Consider the following 24336-nt stretch of genomic DNA (forward strand, 5'->3'; position numbering starts at 1 on the left):
GGTGCTTCTTTCACAATCACTCTCTTTCTCCAGGAAACAGGTTTCTATCTGCAATGCTCCGCTTTATTGACAGATGTGTTGTTTTATAAACCAGACTCCAGCAAGTCTTTCATATACTCAAAACTCCAAAAATATACCTACACATTGAGAACCCAATATTCTGTAAAGAGTGAACTCCAATGCTTTCAACTGTTTATAATCTGCTAATTCTGTCACATTCAGCTTATTTTAGAAATGGGAATTCCCTATTACCTGCATTAGACAATGCACTTATTTTAGAAATGGGAATTTCCAATTAGCATTAGGCAATGCACTTAGATGAGCAATCTTGGAATTACCAAAATTAATTTATAAACATTATTCTTTCTCATTACGTCACTTCATGGGGTTTTCCAAACATGATGCCATATTCACTTTACAATATTGGGGATTTTTCCCAATTGTGCAACTGGGAATTCCCTGCAATCCAAATTAGAAATGATTCAACTTGATGCATGAGAAGGAATCCAAAAAATGTCAACACTAGTTTTAATGCCTTTTTCATGCCGATTCTAAATATTGTCATAAAAATGTACAAATCTAAATTTTAGAAATTTTTAAAGAATATCTATAACTTGTCGTCTGCATTCTCTCGTGTGGAGAGTGTTAAAAAGGGAGAAGATTTATCTATTCATGTGGTAAGAAATGAACGATTAAGCTAGTGATGAACATAAATTGGCTCGGTTTCAAATTATTTTTTAAATGTACGAACATTGATAACGCAGCCTACTTAAATGACAATGTTGCTTCCACCTAGTAAAATATATAATATTGATAAAATAAACTCCCGGCTCATCGCGAACTCGGCATTTACGCTGGTATCAAAACTTCTCAACCTAAAAAGCATGCGCACAATATACTATTGCCAACAAGTTACGATGCTGCTGTATGTAGCGTATATTGGCGCACTCTGTATTACATGTATAATGTGTTTCCCTCGTTGGTACTCACACACAACACTTCCTCAAGCAAACTAGTGTTAAAGTAATCGCACAGATATATCTGATGATATTGCCCTTTATTTCGACGTCTGATGAATGGAGGCCAGAATGCCTTCGGTACCAGATGTTCGTTACACTTGACAAAGACTATCTAGAACAAGTCTATTATCGATAAGCTGAAAGAAAACGGGACCTTTTTAAGACACTTATCTGGAAGATATTTCTCGTCGCTCTTATTCTGTATTTTGTTCTGTGATTACGTATTGTTGGAAAATGACTATAGCCTAGTGTGGAGTGATTATACACGGGTAATTACAAGGTACGCGTATGGATGAATATAAATGATCTATCAGTGTACACTTACCAAACCACCGTTTGATTTGACCAGTCAGTGTGCCACAACTTTATTGTCAGGTAAGCAATATGATGTGTTTACTGTTGCTGCTGTTGTAGTTGTTGTTTTGTAGATTTGTTACGTAATGATATTTTAATAGGATAGTTATTTATTTATTTATAACATTCGGGCGAAGCTAGGCAAAGCCCAATAGTGCTCAGAGGCTACTAAATTAAAGGGATGCCAGCCGAATGTGACGGGACAGGGATATGTGAAGAGGTCCGATTTTAGAAGCAGGAGGAAATCCGGAGTACCGAAAAAAAAACCTGCGATGGCGAACATGGGGCAGCGTGGGGAATTGAACCCGGGCTGCAATGATGAGAAGCGAGTGAGAGGACCACTACACTAACCCGTCCTCCCAAGTCAGGCATAAGAAAGTTTAAACTTGATTTCAGCTATATATGGTGTGGTGGGTTTTTTTACCAGAATTTTCGAATTTGTATTTATTTTCAGTCTGTCACTTTTTTTTATAGGTTTTTCCACCATGCACATTCAGCTTCATTTTCCAAACCAATACCATGATGTTGGTAAATCGCATAAACGTGTTTTGGTTCTAGCCCAAACGTTATATGAAGATGATGAAAACGTTTGTATGAAAAACACTAAAACAAAATGTTAAAAATGTTGTTTTTTAAAGATGTTATTGTAAAATGTGACCTGTTCTGACAAAACCAGGAACAAGCAATTTGAATTAAAACGTAGGTACGAGACAATAAGCTTCAAAATGCAACCAAAATTAGATACATACCATCAATACTTTTCAAGATATGGATAATTTTGTAAATGATACCTTGATATTTTTGCCAAATTGCTATTCTGGGTAATGAGCTAATTAGTTTCCTGCTTTACACAGGATTGAAGAGGGATTATCATAGTTCAATTGTCTATTATTGATTAAATAACCCTCTTTTTAATAAGTACTTTCAAAGATTTAAAAGTCCACTCAGTCCCAAGGTCAAATACCATGAAATTAAGAATTCCAAAATTTGATTTTTTAGTACTTTCAGAGATTTGAAAGTCCACTCAGTCCCAAGGTCAAATACCATGAAATTAAGAATTCCAAAATTTGATTTTTTTTTATGGGAATGTAATCTATAACTCAAGTTATGAAGTTCCTTTTTCCAGCCTGACTATCAGGTACAAAAAAGCGGTAAGAAATTTCAATTACTAGCACCCGGATAGGTAACCTTGAAATGTTCCCACCCAAAGCTACCCAACGGCGAAGTTACCAGGCACTGACGTGTAAGGTGGTGTAAACATTCATGATCAATCGTGCCAAGTTTGATTATTAATTTTTATCAATTTCTTAATTAAATTTCATCACTTGTCATTATACCTGTCGTTTATTGCTAGTTTTTATATTGTCAATGTCATCGAATCATTACAATGAGTAGGTGTGAATACTAATATTACTATATGGGCATCAAACAGGTAGCATGGATACATCAATCATAGAGAGTCCTTTTTTGTAGACGAAAATTATTTCTTTTATCCGCGAGCTCAATAAGCTCAATAAGAGAGACTTAATGCCAATATTGCGATAATAAAACGACGTGATCAAATTTCTGCACATCTGTCTGGAAGTCACTAGCTTCAAGTCAAAGAACACAATAACATCAAGGTGTTCTATACACCGATTCATTGCCAACGACTTCATTCCTAGTTAGGTATAGGCTGGGGAACAAAATGGGCTATTCCAGTTGAAATCCATACAACCCCATATGGAAGACATGACTTTAATCTCCCACACAGAGGGTGTAGATTACAAATGGAGTCACCCATTCAGGTAACCCAATTCCTTCTGTGGACGTCTTAAGGTCATGTCTTCCATAGGGGGTGTGTGGGTTTCAACTGGAATAGCCGTGTACACACAATCACCTTTTATTTATCATCTCTTTCATGGACACTAGACACTATATTACTGCGCTCTTGACATGCCACCTTGCTTGTCATCAATGGTGAATATGATTTTCAGTTCTTCCTTTTCCCACCCACATCCGTAGGAAACACTTTCGCATGAACATGCGCTCAACAATTAAAAAAAAAAAGAACACACACAAGCAAAAAACAAAACAAAAATCTAGGAAAAACTTCCACATTTAAATCACAGTTTCTTCATGTGGGATGCTGACCGCCCTGATGTTAGATGTTATGTCCAGTTTTGACAATTTGGTCAAACTTTGCCTGCTTGTACGTTGTCTTGGCTCCTTAACCCCCCAATCCCTTCTGAAAAGGTACCAATCGTATATCTCTGTAGTAAAATGGAAATTACGGTACATCGTAATTCGACGTAACTTCCGATGGATTTTGAGACTTCCGTTGCAAGTGTTCGTGAAACCTCAGCATATCCGTAAATGGCGGGCTTGTGACATTTTTCACTATTGTGATGCAGCTATTTGGTTTCAGTACATTTCGGCATTTGTTGTAAAGGATGAATAAATATGTAATCAAGATTGCATCGGAAATTAATCCCGTTCAAATTATTTTCAACAAAGACATCAGTACTAAACACCATATTTGCTACCAAAAGCTCTAAATTGACATAAATTGATACCAGTATCATAATAATATAATAAATAATAAATTTCGGATTTATATAGCGCCTTTTTCCAGCTAGATCTTGAAGGATTCAAAGCGCTGTAATTTTGCTGCCATGGCGAATCATCACAATCAGATCGCATCATCTAGGCCAGTTGCAGCCGAACCTCAGGCGCAGACCTATCCGCACTTAGATTGTAACATCCACCAATTATCTGTGCAGCTCCCCAAATTCCATTGGGTGAAGGAAGTTTTGATAACCAAACAACTAATCACCGATTTTTTGAAAGCAGGAGGAAACCGGAGATCCCGGAGAAAACCTGCGAGAGCGAGCATGGAATCGGGATAAACCAAGTGCACATGAGTCCTTGGGCCGCGCCGGGGCTTGAACCCGGGACCTCAGTGGTGCAAAGCGAGGGAACTACCGCTGCGCTAACTCGCCCTCCCTCATGAAATTTGGTGCATTTTAAAAGTTGTCATTCTCTCCTGATATACACATTTCCTCCTCTTTACACCTCTATATTTCCCTCTTATTCTTCTCTTCCCGTTTTAGCTTCTTATAATATTTTCATTCCAATTTCGTTGCGATCGTCCTTTCCTTTTTCATTTTTGGGTATGCTACTGACGAAAGTGACTTTTATACTTTTAGTTGACAAAACGTGTATGAATTGACCCAAAAGCGAAGATATTTATTGTTCTAATATCACTGCCATACCCTTCAGCGTGTTCATCCTGGAGTAGTCAAGGCCAGGCACCAAATCTGACGTTTTTCTTACCCTCTCCACGCGGGTGTCAACTGCAGACGACAAGTTTCAAATAAATTTGTTTCAAAAATTCAAATATTTCAGAAATGAAAATTTATATGACCATAATTGGAATGATGACAAATGCATTAAAATGAGTACGAACAAGCCTGGTATTGGTTCAGTGGTTCTTAAGATAGCTCTTGATATTTTGAGAAAATATCTCAAAACTTGGACTTTTTATGTTGAAGCCTATGGCTAGCACACAAAACAGTAAAGACTTGATAGACATTTTAATGAAGACTTTGTCTGTATTGGGCGAAAGGACTTATAAGTTAAAACCCCAGGGACTAAAATGAAGGCATCTAAACATTCCACTGATATCAAGAGAATAATGCAAGAAAGCCTCATCTGCAAAGCTGCCAGGTGTCGTATTCTTAGATATGTATATTATAATATGATACAGAAATTGTAAAGTGTGTATACGGCAGATATTGTTGTTAGACTGCCTTGCAATAGTCCCTCTATATGCCGGTTTCCAGAATACAGGAAACTACTAAATTAACAATAAACATCACTGGGCTTCACCATCTCCCCTTGTTGATCGCCAACCATACCTAAGGGTAAGGTGGTACGTCAACGTATTCCTTAAAGATGGTCCCCAGGTTAGCCCATGTCCTGTGGTTTATATGAGCACTTGAAGACCTGAGTGCAAGAAGACCGTAAGTCCACTTGGTCCCTCAACATGTACACACTAAAGTTGCGTATAGTTTCGTATAGTTTGGTAATGTTTTATACATGTTCAGGGGCCAAAACAAATCTTTCACAACCTTTCATGTTGTTTTCACCCTGGAACATGTATTAAACATTATAAAACCCTAAGAAACTATACGTAAATTTAGTGTATACATATTGAGGGGCCAAGTGGACTTACGGTCTTCTTGCGCTCAGGTCTTCACTTAGAGAACTGGGCAGAAAAGCATTAGGGGGTTCGTAAACGAGTATTAGAAAGTGGCTATATGTCACTCTTATTCCTGTAACTTCAAACTGAACTTTAAAAAACTTTTATATAGGGATAGACAGAGAGCATTGCCCGTTTTTCGTGTCCTGAAAGTCTGATTTGCAATAGCCTATTAATGTCAAAATATAGAGTAAATTCTTCTCATTTTAAAAGCCACAAAATATGTTTTGCCCATGGACGTACTCCATAGATTCTTCTAATGTGCAATTTTGCCTATAAACTACAAAAATGGAATTGATATGCATCAACAAGAACTCCTGCAGCGATTGGTAGTAGTCAAGGTGAAACATTACTTTGTGTAGGCATCGGATCATCTCTATTAATATGTTGCCATCCCTTAAAATGTTACCTAACTTAGCAATGCTTTCGGTGTTCATTTTCAGTTTCTACAACTATAATTATTGTAAGGTCTCAGATTTGATTGACAGGACCTATTGGTGAGTGTGTGAAAACTTCTTTACTGGAAGTGAAAAATACAAACAGGTTCGTATTTGAGCTACAAGTTCCATAAATAAATGTCATATTTTATCGACGTTTAGCTGCAAAAAGGGCTGATAACTAATTCAACCATACTTTGGCCAAATTATGCTTACACTATAGCATGACATTGTAACCAACTGTCAACATTTGACATCCAATAATGGTTCGGACGAAGGTGACTTTCTGGAAAGCTGGACTGAACAATGTGGTCTGATGTAACTGATATAATTATTGCACGAGTAGAAGACGAGTGCAATATTTTTGTTTCGGTTGCAATATATTTTTGTATCACATAAAAATAAACCTTTCAATAATAATTTATTACTATAATTTTTTTTTTAGACTGACTTGGTAAATTAAATTTTACCAACTCAGTGCAACTCTGTTGCTGATCAGCAAAATATACGCGGGTGCACATCATCTCCGCAAACAACATATTTTTAGTGTAAACATCCGGGTACTTCGAAGAAACTATACAAACGTAAATTTGTACCACTCGGAGGGCTGATATAAATAATAATACTGAATATTGAAATATGAAAAAAATAATATGTTCATGTACTTAAAAAGGGTACAGTTAAATTCAGTGTGCGCAAATGTGTCTTCACCTTTACCTCATTCAAAAATTGTAACAATATTATTGAATATTAAAACGATCGAGATATTAAACAATAAAACAAATACGAGCTGTTGGCATGGATAAGCTATAAAATCGACAAATGGTCACGTACTCGTAAACAGGTATTGTTAAATTCAGCATGGGCAAATGCGACATAACCTTGGTTTAAACTTGTAACAATGTTATTGAATTAACATTAGGTTTTCACTACTATTACTTGAGACCCCCAGGTAGGCACAGTCGATTTGCTATAGTATATTTACCACAGTCTTTCCGGTTTAAACACTAGATCGATTTGAATCATTCCATTTAAAGCTATGTTTCCAAAATATTGTTTCACCAACAAACACTCTGTTGGTCCTACAATATTGAAATTAAAACAATGCCAAACAATAAATATATATATATAATTAGGACTATATACAGAAAATAACGGTATGGTACTAAAACATTTCACAGTATGATAGAAACCGCGTCGTGAATATTTTGAGGTTTTTTTTAAAATCACAAATTCGTAACTACGTCCAATAGTTTCATTCTGTCAATCATGTGACGTCATCAGTGAGAGATATCCCGATTGTAGACAAGATATCAACACAGCATCACCATCTGCTGAAGACGCCAGTCGGACTAGTGAAAACGTTCCAGGTGAGCGAAAAATAGTGTAGTGTTGAAGTTAAAACTTTAAATCAGTTTCAGCTTGTTTTGGGTATTTCGTAGCACTTGTAGCATTTTTGCGACAAAAACTATTTTTTGGTAACAGTAGACAAGAAATCTGGTAAACCAGACATTGATGGATGAATCGACGTTGCGAAGGAAACCTTCAGTCTACAGCTGGGTTGTGATTAATGACCTTGAGTGCCGGTAACTTCCGGTATAGATGACAATCGATGAGGAATGTCCTTCGTGAATCTGTCCTAGCTGTGAGACAGTTTCACTCGGACTACTCTACCGCGGATGAGGGACTGGAAGTTACCGATACACTTGCATCACAACCCGGCTGAAGACTGAGTGTGTCAGTCGCAACGTCCATCAAAGATAGGTGTATCTGGTTGATCATATTCAAATAAATTTTAATTTCAACATACTCATATGAATGAGAGTCTACACAGTTCAATATTATGATATTTCATTAAGTATCCGTTACTATGAACCGATACTTTTAATACTCACCCTTTAAATGCTTCTTTAATTTGCATCAATACAATATTTTGTTGTTGCTTAGACTAATAGTTAAATTATGCTATAATTGTAATCTTCCATTCTGTTTTATATACCTTTAATACGATTTTAATTCGATCATTGTTGATACTCTGATAAAGACGTGATGATCGTTATTGATATAAAAAGCGAATATGCAAACTGGACACTTTTAATGGTGTCTGTCGGGCAACACTGCAAAAACAAGTGTTTATATTTAAACACCATATTGTGTTTATCAGAGCAACACTTAATAAACACATAATTCATGTTAATGGTCTAACACTAATGTTCATAAATTAACACTTGTTGGTGTTATATTACACACACTAATGTTTGTAATATAACACCAAGTGTTAATTTATGAACATTAGTGTTAGAACCATTAACATTAGTGTTAGACCATTAACATGAATTATGTGTTTATTAAGTGTTGCTTTGATAAACACAATATGGTGTTTAAATATAAACACTTGTTTTTGCAGTGAAGGAAATACAATATTGGGTAAATGCATATTGAACAGCACTTCAACTGCATTAAGCATAAAAGACGATTTACTGAGTTGAAAATACGTGTGACAATACATCAACTTCTACAACCCGAAATAGACAAAGCAATATATAGAATTATCACGAGCTAATCGTACTAAAAATATATAAACACGTCGCCATTTCACTGTATATAGTAAAAATACGTATTTATGAAAGTGGCGTATGGAAGCAATGTACAACTTATGCTGGTTTCATACTATCATACAGCTTGCCGCTCACGCACTCGCATTGCAGACAAACAGACAAATCAAGGCTTGTCATTGGCTGATACGTCATGCCGATGCCGCTGCGCCAAGTAGCCTGAAAATCTGAGAGGGACTTTATACCTTAAAGAATGCAAATCCTCTACAGGCCTTGGTATTTCTATTCTAACATCTTTAAATAGAAATCACATGATGCTCCCTTTTATGTTCAAGTGGTATATTGGTTATTCATTTGTAACAAAAGTTGCCGTTTTTTAGTGTTTTCCTGAACAAGGCTGGTATAATGGTATGATCCAGTTTACCGGAACTTTGACGTCAGATAGCTTCAGATGCTTGTATGATATTATAACCTAACATGAATCCAAAAAAAAAAGACATAATATAGTCTTCACGTTTTAGGTAAGAGACAACCGAAGTGATATAGGGTTGAGGATGTCACAAAAACTTGTAACGGCTCATTGTTAAGGACCATGGATCGAACGAAGTGCGATATTTTGTTCTATTCACGCGGGTGTCGACTACAACGAGGGTTGAGTACTCACAATGTTTTTTTCACATTTCAAATAACATAGAAAAATCTATGGAAAAGCTTAAAAAAAAATCATTATTTTGATATCATGCCTTTATCTTACCTTTAATGTATAATTATTACTATAGTTATACACTATTTGAACAATTTGTATAAAGCGATGTTACAAAAGAAATTGAAAACTTGAAAACGGATCAAAATTATTTGTGCCGAAAAATTACGAGCGTTTAATTGCACTCTTCCGTATTGGTGAAATACCATTACAGCTGTATAGTGTTAGTCCAATATGTTAGGAAAACATTTCAATGTGAACACTACACACACATACAATCTTATCGAATCTATCGAATGAATAATTATCAGAACTCATTTAATTCAATGCTGTAAACATAATTATAGTCAGGCAGACGACTTTCCTCTTAATAGCCATTAATAGTACTTACATTTTATTTCAATTATTATTCCGCGATTCTGTGAAACTATGGTAACAGTGATCATTGGTCAAGGGCAGAGTATTTATGGTCTTTCCAACTTATTTATTTTGATCAAGTGATGTGTTAGTGAGTAATGTTTTACAGCAAAAACTAAATGTAAACAATGACAAGTTGAATTACATGTTTTTAAAGGGTAGACGAGGTATTGTTGGTCAAAGCAAAAAAAAAAAAATCAATTTTAATTATCGAAATCAATTTATTATTGAAAAAAAGCACTTTTTGCACAATTTCATTCAACAAATCATATATTTTGATTTATTGTTGTTAATGAGTTATGTTCGTTGCACAAAAGTTCAGCCTTCTTTACAACATAACTCAAGAACCACAGGACCTACAAAGGTATATCTGATATATTCGAATTCTTCTATACGCTCGCAATGAAATGATCGATGCAATTTTTGCCAAAGCTCACTACCATTCGCAAGATGCAGTGAACTACCAAATCGCAAGAGTTTAAAATAGTTGCTAACCTAAACAGTAAAGTAAATTTCTTCAGGGTCAGAGGGCATTATAATAGGAGACAACGTGTAAACAGATTTTATCTTTTGCATAATTACTGTTACTTGCTTTTCAATGTCAAATGAAAAAAAAAACACCGCCAAAAAAAAATGCCCTGTGCATCTTCCCTGCCGTGTTTTCTACCAAAATACGATCAAACGTTTATGCAAAAGTTTACACGTTTTGCGCGCACTGCCTCATCAAATTTCACCAAAATTCACCTTCAGTGGTAGCTCAACTATTTTGCTCGCAATTGTCCCAGTAACAGGGGCGCAAGAAATTTGATTTTGATTTTTAAATTTAATGCCTCCGCCGTCATTGGCAATCATTCTTGATTCACGCTAAGAACCAGTAAATACAATTATCCAAGTAGAACCACATATGAAGATAAGCAAATACGACTACTCAGATACGCTTTTTGTGATTATTTTATAATATTTTACTTTTCATTTTGTTGAAGGACATACTTCAATATTTCACACAGTTTACTTTATCTCTAAATCAAGAGTGTATAATGAATTTAAGGAGTCAGTCTGTCTAATGTAACATACTCATTAAAATTACAAGTAAGAAAACACGAGGAGGGAAAAAGTGTTTTCTTATGCGTAAATATATCCATCAAAGTCTACTTAAAAGATAAAAGCATCCGAGAGAGATGAATTAGCACACCTATATAACAACGGGTGAGAACATTTTTCACAAATGTGGCCAGAAATTGGAGGATTTGCTATGTTTACTTAGAAAATAAACGAGAGAAATTTTTGTTTTTACTACATTAGAAAAAGTTAGAGGACATCTCCCATTCACCCATGTGTGGTGAATTGACTACATAATAATCACACACTCACGGGTATATGCCAATTGCACGTATCCACTCCTGTCGAAAGCCGTATCTTGCTAAATAAATGTGTTTAGGCCAGAATATCACAATTAATATTGATTTGAATACTAGTATGTTATCTTCATATTACATGCAAAAAAAAATTAAAATAAAAAATTAAAAAACCGACACAGGTACCTGATGTAATTTCAACCAAGCATTTCACTGTTAAAAGCAATATTGTATTGCATCCGGGTATTTTGCAAAAAATATACAATAATATAGTTTTGTTGTATCGCTCAAAAGCCTGATATAAATAATAATCATTAATATTGGTCATAATGCCCATATTTGGCATTTGGCAAAATACACAAATATTATACACATAAATACATACACTAGAAATGGACAAACACGGAAAACAGCTAGCTCCTCTTTTGATGTTTACTGAGGTATGGCGAGTATGGCCTTCAGCACATGAAATTGGGAAAGCTATTTAGCTTAACAAAGGGTTACTTCCCATTACACTGTGGAGCAAGTAAAGTGGTTATTTGCATAGTAAATACACCAATATTTTGAGTAGTGGATGCCGTCGCAGTTGAATATAATTTTACATTACGTTTGGGTTTTGGAAAGAACCTTCTGTTAAATCATGCATGACTCAATTACAAATCTCTAAATCCCTTTCTTCTTATCTATTGATATTTTGAATAGTGTTTATCTTTCCCTAATAGATTAGGATACTAAATGAACAATCAGCTTGGACAGTTCGCACTAGGCCCTACATCTCATAGGACAATAAAGCAAGCGCCCTGATCGATTCTTCCTGCATATGAATATGCTTCATTTACATTACATTACAGAGATCGGACACTAATCCCAACCATAACAAACCATGTAAACAATGATCACCTATACACGAATCCGACGGGAGCTGTTTCTACGCCTCAACCGTGGGTGGCGCTGTTGCGTCCGCCATTGCCGGGGGCCATTTCGCGCTTGATTCAAGTTCACGTGCACGCTGTATGGTCACTTTTCATCTGTTTTAAGCTATTTTAATCAGGTTAATACTACAATTTTTTCATGATTAGGTCTACCTTATTTTGAGGAGCTGTGGTCGGAACAGTTTTTAGCATTTAGACCTACAATTATATTGATGCTCAACTTTAGGCCTGGCATGCTAGGCCTTGGGCCTGACTAGTCATTTATTTTTAGTTGGTAGGCCTACTCGGCATTGACACGGGTAGCCGACCCTAGCATAACTCGCCGGCTCTCACAACCGATATTGGCATGTTGGTAGTGTTATTTTAGACAAGGTTTAACTTCAAGTGAGGGATCTAGAGGTGGGATTCATTCATGATTTATCAAGTAAACGATCGAAGCATATACTCGGGCCCATGGGCCTACAATAAAAAACGTAACACGTTTTGTGAGAGCAAAGCAGGGTTCGTACGGGTCATGGAATTGTGCTTTTTCATTTTCCAGGCCTGCAAAGTCATGGAATTCAGAAAATCTCTCTCATGGAAAGTCATGGAATTTCATAATTTGCTCCCCCAAAAAAAGTTTCTCTGATTAATACTATATTTTAAACCAAAATTGTAATTAAATTAGCTTTTTCATTACCCTTTTCCGTGTTTTTAAAATCCGTTCCGATTGTTAGGCCTACTTTCTAAATCGGAAAGTGAAATCACGCATTTACCGGCCAGCACCTGCTGCTGATAGGGTAAATTATGCACAGAAATTATGCCACTTGCCCACTATTCCGTCGTCTGAAGGTATTTATATAACTATTTAGCTATTTTGGTGCAAAATAATAGGCCTACAAGATGATTTCCGACATCGTTTTCGTTCTGACTTTCGGATAATGCATGCACATTATTTTTTTAAATTTAATATACCTAAAAGATGATTTCCGAAATAATACTTCTGACTTTCAGATGGTTCATGCACATTAATATTTTTTATTAACTAGGTTCATCTAGGGCCTAACTGCTACACATGCTATGTCGTCTGAAGGTATTTAGTTAACTAAATTTATTTAGCTCTATTGGTGCGAAATAATAGGCCTACAAGATGATTTCCGACATCGTTTTCGTTCCGACTTTCGGATCATGCATGCACATTATTATTTTTTTTATTATTTAATATAGAATGATCTCCAATATAGTATGAATATTTTGCGATATTTTATACTAGGCCTACTTAAAAGTTAAAACTATTTTCAATACACTGTATCCGGTTCTTTAAGCCAGAGCTAAGCGACCGATGCTTTTTAACACTTTTCATACGGACGAAATAAGCTTTTCTTTACAATATTTAGTGAACAAGTGCTAGAATGACATGGACGTACTGATCATTATGCATGATGCAAACTCATAGGTGTTGTGCGTTTGGCAATTGCTCAAATACCTCTTTCAAATATTATTTTTTTACATAAATAAACAAAAACAAATAAATAAATAAAATAAATAAATAAATGAATAAATGAATGAATGAATGAATGAGAGAATGAATGAATAAATGAATAAATAAATAAATAAATAAATAAATAAATAAATAAATAAATAAATAAAAAAATAAATACATAAATAAATAAATAAATAAATAAATAAAATGAACGAACAAAATTGAACAAATTTCAGCCTAGCATTAAAATCATAAATATAACCATTGCTGGCAGGAGGACTCGAACCAACGATATTGATATCAGCAGTCTGATGCTCTACCATTGAGCTATGACAGCATCTTGTGATGAGGGTCGAGTTTTTAGCTTATACAGTGTTTGTCTGTGATAATGCCGCCTCGTGAAAGAAAGAAATATAAAATCTCAATTTTCAATTTAAATTTATTTGATAATTTTCTAACCTATATTTTCTTTAGAGCAGGGACAAATATTTCCCTTTTATCCAACTTGACCGCTATATAAGAATCTACTTCTTTTATTACTGATTTAATTCCGCGATTTGTTCCATTAAGCAATATCAAAGATTAATGTCACACATCTCACAACAGATATTTAGTTGGCTTAGTGGTCTTGCACAGTAGTGTTTAACCGGGAGGTACCGAGATCGACTCCCACCTCTGCCTGCAATTTTTTTTAAAGACTGGGAAATAATAACCTGACATTCGCCGCTGACATTCGTACTGCAGAAGCGGAGTTATAACTTGTTAAACTTTGCTCCTTCCGTAAAAGGGTACATTATTTTGGTACTACATTATTTCTTTCTTTTTTTTCACATTGCTGGTATTAAATATCAAATGGTCATAATTGGCGGTCACTTCAAATCATCCCCAACTGAACGAGGTTCAGGAATGTCCTCTCATTGTTAATTGTTGGTTAACCCACCACTTGAGAATAAAGGACTATGAATAGGTGCAACAGGATTACCTACGGGATTATCTCAAGGATATAATTCTGTTCTCTCTCCTTTTCTTACATCTTCTCTGATATGTGCTAGTGTCAATGGTTATTGTTAAAAGGCAATAAGGTGTGTAATTGCAATATATCCTCTGAATTCAGTATCGAAGTTACGTAATGTTACTATGTCAACGGGATCACGCGCTAGAGTAATGAACCACGATCGAAATGATCACCACATAAAGTATATGGCACTCGAAGGCATACCAAAGTAGCGTGATCCGGTAACCAAGAGAATTACGTAACCACTTCGATGCTGAATAGGAAAGACTCTCTACATCGAGTTATGTATGCTGGTGGTTCGCAATACTGTTATTTAAGAGAAGGTATCTTCCAAATCCAAATCGAAATGAGTAACTACTGTAGATACTGTTTTTTTTTCTGAATTGGTAAATTGATACACTTCAAAAAAAATACAACAAAGGTAAAATTATTTCACTAATCCCCACCATCAATGCTACATCCCCTAAGCAATGGCCATTTGAATAATAACATAAATATGAGCGCCAGACATGTTTGGCAAAAAACGGCAGTATTGACAAAGCCCCGTTCCACCTATTTTCTCTACTTTTAGAGAAATTACAGTTGTATTTTTCTTTAATACACGTCTTTTGGCTTAACCACTTGCAGGCTATGTTAGCACATCTATGCTACTAATAAAATATGCCAAAAATGTATGAATGTCGATGATTTCTACGATTTTCCGAATGCGCATATCGTTGAATAAGAGTTTAAGCATACATGTGTTTGTTTCTTTCATGAATTTTCTTAACAAGAAATCAATTTGCAATAAAACAATGAAAATCGTGTGTTTAAATTGATTAAATGCATAATAGCATCTAACTAATTTATCCAATTTTCACTTATTATGTATATCTGTCGCATCGATAACCATACTTGTGTACAGCTTAATTAGTCGATCTATCACTTTTGTTGTCGGTGTCGACATCTATAGCACTACAGTATAAATGGCGATATCGTATTCATATTCATTACGGAATTTTAAAAAATAATAAAAAAAGTATAGATAGCAGCTACGTTATAAAAAATAAGGTTAATGAATTAATTGGTTGATGCATTTGATTAATTAATTTATTAATTAAACATTTAATTAATTAATTAAGTAATGAAATAAATTTATTCATTAAAATTATTTAATTAATCAATTAAACAGTAAGTTAATTATTAATGAACTTCATTTCAATATTAATAGTATATAGAAGAAGCACCATTAGATTTTTAGGTGGGGGATTTCCAGGTAAAAACAAAAAAATACAACAGCACTTTTCCCATGAAAAAAACCAGATTACCATGAACTTCCGGGCCCCTGGAAATCAAATGGCGTAAAGAAAAACATCTAATTTGGTTAAATTAGCCAGTCTATATTGATTTTTGTGATAATTTGATAGCTTTGTTTTTTAATGATTACTTACAAAATGATTTATTATTGCTGTTAATTCTGCTAAGTGTGTAATATGTATATTAAAACATCTTGTTGGCATCATGTAACAGTGACACCAATTCTCGCTATTCGCAATAAGGGCGCCGCCAGCGGTTTGCGATGTAATCGTGATGTATCATGCGAAAAGTTCGACATGCAAGTCCGCGCAATACGAGTTTTACCATGCTATTACATAGGAACACGTGACAATATTTTTTTAGTTTGTCAAAATAAAGGTGTTACACGCGAATCGATACTCAATAATACTTAATAATGTGATTTGAAATGTGCACAATTAATTTTTTCTCTATCGATTTGCGTGTAATACCGTTATATTGACAAACTAAAAAATATTGTCACGTGTTCCTATGTAATAGCATGGTAATATTCGTATTGCGCGGACTTGGATGTCGACCTTTTCCCATGATACATCACGAGTTTCCCATGATACATCACGATAACATCGCAAGCCGCTGGCGGCGCCCTTATTGCGAATAGCGAGAATTAAAAAACATCCACAGTCATACGGCGTCATTTATAGTTCAAGCCTTTCGCAATTTTGTGGCTTAGCTATTTGTAAGGTCTTTGTGTCACGAATGATTATAACTTGAATTAATTGTGCAATAATAAGAAGGAATATTCTATTCCGGTATTTAGCGCATTATGGTAAAATCCCTTTTTGACATATCTGACTGTACGACATAACACTAATGTGATATCAGGGTATAACGTTTGAAAATGTTTTCAACTACAGAATCGCAAAAGAATTAAGGTAACAGTTATGTTCATCCCTGTATATCCTAAGCAAAGAAAAATATGTCAAAACTAAATCCAGCAACCAATAGTTGTACCCTTTAGCTCTGATTTAAGACCGCATTTGTTGAAAATGGATGAGAAATAAAGAAATGGTGATCTAAAACAAAGGAAGGAACGAATTCTGAAGTTACACACTTAACAATGTTCTAAAAGCTCTCTTGTTCCAGGACGATTTGTGTACAAATCAATAGAACATGGAGCAAGCTGCAACTGAAATTTGCATCTAGCATCTTCCTTGGGATTTTGGATCATCATGTCTGCATGTCTTAACCAATTTCAACAAACAAGGTCTTAAATCCAAGCTAAAAGATGCAGCTATAGCTGCTGGTTCTAATTGTGACATATCTGTCTTTGATTAGGATGTACAGGATGAAAATAGCTGGTCCTTTATACATTCTTAAGATCGTTTTTTGTTTCTTAAAGTGGGCCAATGAACGTATATTCGATCATAAATGCAATGCGTTGTCATTAATGCAATGCGGTTGTCTTTACAAATCTTCAAATACATATAAATTTATATTTCTTTTCAACGCTTTCAGAGACATGGAATTAAGAATTGTTTACTAAAGTTTTTTCTTCACTTTTGCATAAAGTGGATAGAAAGGGTAGGCAAGAAGGCTGATCAAAATAAAAATATTGAATTCAAACAGGTTCCTCTTGTGTTATCTGAGTATGCATCAGTGTAATTTTTAATTGAAAAAACACATTCAAGGAATATTCGTTGACATGCTTGTATGGTCTCAAATACACCATATCTATGAATATTCATTAATTTTTTTATATAATAATATCGAGGGTTGATAACCAAAAAGCCTTAACTCACAAAGGAATAATTTGTGAGTTGGCATCATGTGGCTTTCTGGCTCTCAACCCTCAATATGTGAGCGGATATTATAACGATTGAAAACTGCACCATCAATGAATATTCATTAACATCCTTTTTTGATGAGCTTATGTGATCATATAATATAACAAATAAAAACGGCACCATTAATGAATATTCATTAACATCCTAATATGATGAGCAAATGTGATCATAATAAATAAAAACTGCATTCAGGAATATTCATTTGCCTACCTTTTACATAAGGGGAGGGTTTATAATGATAAAAAACTGGTAGGCGAATACCTAACACGCTGAATTGCTGAAGGACGTGTTTGATGTCAGAACAAGATATAGGACATTATATCAGGGTCATTGGATTATCTTATAGAGAGCGACAAGATGAATCGGTTTGTTGATACACAGAGATTTAAAAAGTTCTCTCAACAAATAATATTTGACTCACTTCATATTCCATTCAACATCCATGGATTTTAACGCTCCACCCAGCACTTGGATGTGGGACGAAACAATGACATGAAGATAAATATTGGTATTCGTTGAAGAACGAGCCCCATCCATGTCCCCTGTCTGCTTCCTTATGTAAGGCTCCATCCTGCATCAAGAAAAGATGTATTGGATATAACATTAACTCGGTCCACAGGGGTGTCGATTAAAGACGACAAGTTTCAATTTTTTTTTTAATTCCAAAATTTCAGAATTATAAATTGTCATGACCATATTTGGAATCGGCATGAAAAATGCATTAAAATGAGTACAAACAAGCCTAGTATTGGTCCAGGTGTTCTTAAGATAGCTCTGGAAATTTAGAAACTATCGCAAATTTTTTTTATGTTGAAGCCTATGGCTAGCACGCAGAGCATTAACAATAAGATGGTTTGGCTTTGGTCTCATGCTAAGCAGAAAAGATGTGGAAATCCAAACAGAAGGTTATTTTTCTGTCAGGAAAGAGCCCAATTCTATCTTCCCATCTGTATGTTAATACATATCATTAATTTTGAAAGACATACGAGATTTATGTTGCTATAAATACGTAATACAACTGTTTACAGGATAAGGACACTGCTACTAGTGCTTTTTATACATATTTTTGAAGCAAACAGGAAATACACATGGTGGTGTAATGAAACGTGATATATGTATTATATAGCATTTTCTATGACTAAGATAACTTAAATCTTGCCATTGTCTGAGTATCTGCCTGACTGCCAAAGAGTTATGATCTATTTTATTTTAAAGTCATACATAATATAAGATTTCTGTTTGATCTTGGCATCCTTTCATAAAAATAATGACAGCCAGGAAGGTTTTCTATCAATAAATAAATGAGGCAAAATGAAAGAAAAATCACATCCTATCTTGACGTTAAATCGCGAGTGATATTAACGTAAGATAATAAAAAACTAATATAACTGGTGCTGTTTTCCTACGTAACAGCGAATTCGGCTGTGTCATATTAGGTACATTATGGCTTTACGGTGTCTTTTGTATTGTTTGGAAAAGTTCCATGTTTCCGATTAAGCGCAAGGGTTAAGAAAATGTTTATAAATTGCTTAAAAGTGAAGGATAAGTCATTCAAATTGTCATTTGGTATTTTTGAAATGAAAAATTGGGCAAAAACGAAGAAAACAGCAGTATTGACGAAGTCGAAGCCCCTTTCAAATACATACAGGCTATACAGCTAATTTTTTACTGTCAGTATATAAATTACAGATTCATGTAAATGCCTTATTTTGACTTAAATACACGGCTTTCAGCTGAGCCACTAGCATGCTATGTTAACACATAATGACAATGACAAAGGTATCAAAATCTTAATTTTAATGATTGTTACGATCGTCCGGATGAGCAAATCACTGAATGGGCCTTTAATAAGCACATTTTAACATACCAAATATACAATATTCGACCCTTTTAACAGCGATGTTTGTTCATTTCACATTGAATGTTTTTAGCCATAGTTTTAAGCTGTAGTCAATGTATATCGACTAATGTATGACTTGAAGCTTGCATCAATGTTTGTCGATTAATTTCTACTGGGATAATTTCAAGAGTGCCCCAGTGCCCTCTTGTCATTTTAAGTGGTTGTTACTGACTGAGCGAGTGTTCTTAAAGTAATATGTACTTGAAGTACAATGTGAATGTAGACTGTCACCGCCCAGAATCTATTAATCTATTTTTTTTAAATCATTCTACATTAAAAACCTTCAATTTACTGGCATGGTTTTTTTTACACATACACCGCGAGTACGCTCATAAATGTCTGAAGAACGTTAAGGGATCTAAAATGAGCGTTTATTGCGTTTCGATAGTATTTTTTGTGGGACATGAGAGAACCTCAGACCTATCGAATTGCATTCTGAATACGAAGCATGTCTTTCTGATATCAAATAATTTTCATTTTTGAAAATCACAATATAATACAAATTTTATGACAAATTATAAAAATTTGATATTTTTCAAATTTTGATATATAACAGTCCTCGAAGTAAATTATATAAATCTAATGATATATTCTTAAAGTGTATGTAGCTGGGAGGAAAAGCCGACGGTCAATTGAAAATTTTGACCTTTCATATTGAAGATATGGATTTTTCCCAAAAGACCTAATTTTTTTTGGTGTTTTGGGAAAAAATCCATATCTTCAATACGAAAGGTCAAAATTTTCAATTGATCGTCGGCTTTTCATCCCACCTACATACACTTTAAGTATAAATCATCAGATTTATAAAGTTTACTTCAAGTACTGTTAAATATCAAAAATATCAATTTTAATGATTTGCCATAAAATGTGTATTAAATTGCGAATTTCAAAAATCAAAATTATTTGATATCAGAATGACATTCTTCGTATTCAGAATGCAATTCGATATGTCTGATGTGCTCTAATGTCCCACAATAAATACTGTCCAATTGTTCATACCCCAGCCCTTAATAGTGCTACAGTTGTAATGCTTTTCCTTATGAGTTGATATCGTCGGGTGTTTTGTCAAAGGGACGAAAATGTCGCTTTATTATAAATATGGCGATGGAATTGTCACTATGATACAACCGCTACACATTATGCCATACATAAACAAGATGAGCCGCCAGGGACCAGAACCTGCATTAGGCACAATTCATTACGCTGCAGATGACTAAACAAATTACTCCTATTTTACCAACGATTTAGCTGAAAAAGGTGAATATTTATTTTATTATTTATTTATTTATCTTTGTCTTTGTCACTGGCACAGAATTACAAAAATATTATATAGCACATAAGATACATCAAAATTTACACAATATCATAAAAGGAACAAGTCCAGTGAATGGCTGTAGTGAACAGGTGCTATGCACCTCTATGAGGTCCAGGTGCAAACATAAGTTGCATCAAAGGTGCAAATTTGGACTGATAAACTCCAAAACTTGTTGCTTAAATGAAGCAACCAAATTTGTGCATCTGATAATACTATGGAGCTAGTTCCAAATGTGTACCATAAGCTAACAAATCCCATCTTGTGGCACTCAGTTTTAGAAAGCTGATTTACCAGCAACAAAGGATCAAAATCTGGCGGTGGTACGGTCTTTGTTAGTACCATTAAAAACTACATAATCATCTAAATTTATGTCATATAATCCCAGATTGCATTTGAAAAACATATTGAGCTCGACAAATTGACTCATTCAACCATACTGTGGCAAAAAATGCTTCCAGTATTGCAAATGTTACCAACTGTCAACATTTGACAACCACAGTCACTTTCTGGAAAGCTGGACTGACCAAATGATTCCCCATCTGGACCGACTGAGGCATGATGTGCCATTGGTTGTATGGTAAACTGGTAAACTGTTAACATTTGACAACCAATTGCCTTAGATGAAAGTCACTTTCTGGAAAGCTGGACTGACTAACTGATTCCCCATCTGGACCGACTGAGGCATGATGTGCCATTGGTTGTATGGTAAGCTGGTCAACTGATAACATTTAAATTTATTACATCTGGGGAAAGTCACTTTCTGGAAAGCTGGACTGACTAACTGATTTCCCATCTGGACCAACTGAGTCATGATGTGCCATTGGTTGTATGGTAAACTGGTCAACTGATAACATTTGACAACCAATTGCCTCAGGGAAAAGGCACTTTTTGGATAGCTGGACTGACCAAATGATTCCCCATCTGGACCGACTGGGTCATGCAATTGGTTGTATGGTAAACTGGTCAACTGATAACATTTGACAACCAATTGCCTCAGGGGAAAGTCACTTTCTGGAGAGCTGGACTGACCAAATGATTCCCCATCTGGACCGACTGGGTCATAATGCGCCATTGGCTGTATGGTAAGCTGGTCAACTGTAACATTTGGTAACCAATTGCCTCATATGAAAGTCACTTTACGTAAAGCTGGACTGAACAAATCCCCACTATTCCCAACTGCTGTAGGACCACCTGGTCATTTCAGGGAGAACAAGAACGGGAAGAATTCCATTGCGAACTAACAATGTCAAGAATAATTGCTCAAAAGTTAGAAGCACATGTACCGTAATATTACAGGTAGAGACGATTGGATTTGTACAAAGCACATTTCCCTCCAAACATGCATATTTTATATGCAATAAAATAGATATCCTTTTGATTCGTGTCAATTATTGGTCTTCAGATTTTGTCTCCTTGTCACGACGGTGAAATTGCTGAAACCGTTTATCATTAATTTGGTACGATTTCGTGAATAAAACCATATTCTGGGTAGAGTATAGCTATGCGTTTCGTATCACTCTGACAATTTGAAAGCCGTCATCTAAATTATATACCTTGCTCCGTCTGATTACTTATCTTTAATCTCTTGGGCTGTTGTTATTGTTTAGAAGGCTTATGCTTTATGGATGAAGCAGCATGTCCCATTTTTCTTATTGAAGTACGCTTTTATTATTTCCCGTGTATTTATTGCATATTGCTCTACTTGTCCCTACTTTGGTTTCCTATGAGCCCCAATCTAAGGTTCTTAATGGGATAGTCCATCCACATTATGCGTTACGCCAACCGTGGTCCACTTTTGGGCTAGTTGTTCAGATTTGAAGACCTGAGCGCAAGAAGACCATAAGTCCACTTGGCACCTCAACATGTATACACAAGAGTTGCGTATAGTTTCGTATAGTTTGGTAATGTTTTATACATGTTCAGGGGCCAAAACAATTCTTTCACAAGCTGTCATAATGTTTTCACCCTGGAACATGTATTAAACATTATAAAACCCTAAGATTGTATACGTAACTTTAGTGTATACATGTTGAGGGGCCAAGTGGACTTACGGTCTTCTTTCGCTCAGGTCTTCATTTGCTTCAGGCGTTTTATGCTTATTATTATTGCCTATCCAAAGTGAATATATTACAGAATAATCTAGACCAATTCGGTGCAAAACCAACTATATAGACACCCTCTTGACCATCTTTGACATCATTCTGAGTATATTGGGACATTTCACCTCAACGGAAAATAAAAACAATAGAGATAATATCTTAATCCCATATCTAGGGCATACGTAATGCCGCTTGAGACCCACATATTGAATATTACCCGTTCTTTCATTTCCTTAAAAGGTTGTTTTCATACTTACTGAACCCCTGACCAGTATAGTTGTTGTAAAAAGCATAACAAATGGCTGATGATAAGTTGTATAGTGACCACTCTGGTACTAAAATAAATTGCAATCTTCGATATTGTGAATCAATATCAGATGCACTTGCATTTTTCAATCATGCCAATAGCGTGCATATGTGTATGTGTGTGTAACGAAGACTTCATTCCTAATGTAGTCTGAAGTGTTTTTTTTTGTCTTTTCAAGAAAATAAACACTGTTTTCTAGCTCTAATTACGCAAGTTATATGCAATATTTTACGGAATAACCCTACCGTTAAGTCCTATCGAGCGCCTTTGAAAACATGAAATTATACCAAAGTCCGGCGCTTTACTAACTGAGCTGATGTGGCTGAGACACAAATGTGCAGGTTTACTACGTGTACGTATCGATGATTTGCTCCAAATCTTTCTGATCGGGCACTTCATGTTTGCATGTTTTAAAGGCGCTCGATAGTAAGCACATATGCTACCTTTTTTACGGTATATGTTATTATAGCTCTTTATTCAGTGATACACAGACCCACAGGAGTTACCAAAGAATGAAAGTAGTACTGCTACAATTGTCATTAGACTACTACCAGCATCATCTTCAATGTCATTTTACAGAGCTAGTATTCCCAAACGGAATTCCCACACAAAAATGCACTTTGCAGCTGTTGTAAAACAATAGCTGTTATTATGCAATTTAATTAATCGTCTTTTTAAGGGTAGACGAGGTATTGTTGGTCGAAGAAGCTAAAGAGAAATCGATTTTCATTATTCAAATCAATATTCAAATCGAGAACATTTTGATGTTTTGCAAAAGTTCATTTTACAAATCATATACTTTGAAAACGTGTTTGATTTATTGTTGTTAATGAGTAATGTACATTTTACAAAAGTGTTGTTGTTTCAGCCCACTTTACAACATAACTCAAAAACCATAGGACCTAAAAAAGTATATCTGTGATATTTGAATTCTTCTACACGCTCGCTATGAAATGATCAATACAATTTTTACAAAAACTCACTACCATTCGCAAGATGCTGTGAACTAACAAATCGCAACAGTTTAATATAGTTGCTAACATTAATTAAATCGTCTTTTTAATGAAATTATTGTGGATTTTATTTGGCAAGTTATGACAG

At 35.0% G+C, this 24336-nt stretch overlaps 1 protein-coding gene across 1 annotated transcript in view; it reads left to right on the top strand.

Moving 5' to 3' along the window:
- The first annotated feature begins 1022 nt into the window (after positions 1-1022).
- Positions 1023-24336, top strand: part of LOC140150776 (calcitonin gene-related peptide type 1 receptor-like) — a 470039-nt gene continuing 446725 nt past the window's right edge. Inside the window, exon 1 of the mRNA XM_072172885.1 lies at positions 1023-1394. The gene's annotated coding sequence lies outside the window, so the exon portion shown is untranslated. The remainder of the gene's footprint in view (positions 1395-24336) is intronic.

Source organism: Amphiura filiformis, chromosome 4, assembly GCF_039555335.1.
Source record: "Amphiura filiformis chromosome 4, Afil_fr2py, whole genome shotgun sequence".
Lineage (NCBI taxonomy): Eukaryota > Metazoa > Echinodermata > Ophiuroidea > Amphilepidida > Amphiuridae > Amphiura > Amphiura filiformis.